Here is a 2081-nt window from a genome sequence, read left to right as displayed (position 1 = left end):
TTTAGCAGCTTGCACCCCATAGATTCCCAGTTTCTCTATTACAGAGAGGGGCATGAGGTTTATTCCTGAACCAAGGTCACACAGAGCCTTAAAGATCATGGTGCCTATGGTACAAGGTATTATGAACTTTCCAGGATCTTGTCTCTTCTGAGGCAATGTTAGTTGATCCAGATCACTTAGTTCATTGATGAATAAGGGAGGTTCAACTTCCCAAGTACCAATGCCAAATAATTTGGCATTCAGCTTCATGATTGCACCAAGAAACTTGGCAGTTTGCTCTTCAGTAATATCCTCATTCTCTTCAGAAGAGGAATACTCATCAGAGCTCATGAAGGGCATAAGGAGGTTCAATGGGATCTCTATGGTCTCTAGATGAGCCCCAGAGTCCTTTGGTTCCTCAGAGGGAAGCTCCTTATTGATCACTGGACGTCCCAGGAGGTCAACCTCCTTGGGATTCACGTCCTCTCCTCTCCTCACAGGTTCGGCCATGGCGCTTATGTCAATGGCCTTGCACTCTCCTTTTGGGTTCTCTTCTGTATTGCTTGGGAGAGTACTAGGAGGGATTTCAGTGATCCTTTTACTCAGCTGGCCCACTTGTGCTTCCAGATTTCTAATGGAAGACCTTGTTTCATTCATGAAACTTACAGTGGCCTTAGATAGATCAGAGACTAGATTTGCTAAATTAGAAGCATTTTGTTCAGAGTTCTCTGTCTGTTGCTGAGTTGATGATGGAAAAGGCTTGCTATTGCTAAACCTGTTTCTTCCACCATTGTTAAAGCCTTGTTGGGGCTTTTGATCCTTCCATGAGAAATTTGGATGATTTTTCCATGTTGAGTTATAGGTGTTTCCATAAGGTTCACCTAAATAATTTACCTCTGCTATTGCAGGGTTCTCAGGATCATAGGCTTCTTCTTCAGAAGATGCCTCTTGAGTACTGTTGGATGCAGCTTGCATTCCATGCAGACTCTGAGAGATCATATTGACTTGCTGAGTCAATATTTTATTCTGAGCCAATATAGCATTCAGAGTATCAACCTCAAGAACTCCCATCTTCATAGGCATCCCATTACTCACAGGATTCCTTTCAGAAGTGTACATGAACTGGTTATTAGCAACCATGTCAATGAGTTCTTGAGCTTCTGTAGGCGTTTTCTTTAGGTGAATGGATCCACCTGCAGAGGTATCCAATGACATCTTTGATAACTCAGATAAACCATCATAGAATATATCCAGGATGGTCCATTCTGAAAGCATGTCAGAAGGACACTTTTTGGTCAACTGTTTGTATCTTTCCCAAGCTTCATAGAGGGATTCACCTTCTTTCTGTCTGAAGGTTTGAACATCAGCTCTAAGCTTGCTCAACTTTTGAGGAGGAAAGTACTTGGCTAAGAAAGCCGTGACCAGCTTATCCCAAGAGTTCAGGCTGTCTTTGGGTTGAGAATCCAACCATAATCTAGCTCTGTCTCTTACAGCAAAAGGGAAAAGCATGAGCCTGTAGACTTCAAGATCTACTCCATTAGTCTTAACAGTATCACATATCTGCAAGAATTCAGTTAAGAACTGAAAAGGATCTTCAGATGGAAGTCCATGAAACTTGCAGTTCTGCTGCATCAGAGAAACTAATTGAGGTTTCAGCTCAAAGTTGTTTGCTCCAATGGCAGGAATGGAGATGCTTCTTCCATGTAAATTGGAATTAGGTGCAGTAAAGTCACCAAGCATCTTCCTTACATTATTATTATTTTCGGCTGCCATCTCCTCTGCCTGTTCGAAAATTTCTGAAAGGTTATCTCTGGATTGTTGTATTTTAGCTTCTCTTAATTTTCTCTTCAGAGTCCTTTCAGGTTCTGGATCTGCTTCCACAAGAATGTTCTTATCCTTGCTCCTGCTCATATGACAAAGAAGAAGGCACAGAAAAATAATAATAATAATAATGGAGATCCTTTATACCACAGTATAGGGATTCCTGTGTGAGTGGAAGAAGAGGGGGAGACAAAGAATGTAATATAATGGAAGAAACACAACTGTGAGGATGGAAGAGAGGTGAGATGAGATGTTAGGATATGAATGAATAAATAGAATGA

At 41.3% G+C, this 2081-nt stretch overlaps 1 non-coding gene across 1 annotated transcript; it reads left to right on the top strand.

The window, feature by feature from the left end:
* The first annotated feature begins 1248 nt into the window (after window positions 1-1248).
* On the top strand, window positions 1249-1356 carry LOC112752483 (small nucleolar RNA R71). Its single transcript, XR_003176918.1, has one exon. It is a non-coding gene; the product is annotated as a small nucleolar RNA R71 (small nucleolar RNA).
* The last annotated feature ends 725 nt before the right edge of the window (window positions 1357-2081 follow it).

This window comes from Arachis hypogaea, chromosome 15 (genome assembly GCF_003086295.3).
Source record: "Arachis hypogaea cultivar Tifrunner chromosome 15, arahy.Tifrunner.gnm2.J5K5, whole genome shotgun sequence".
NCBI lineage: Eukaryota > Viridiplantae > Streptophyta > Magnoliopsida > Fabales > Fabaceae > Arachis > Arachis hypogaea.
This window is presented reverse-complemented; position numbering and strand designations above follow the sequence as displayed.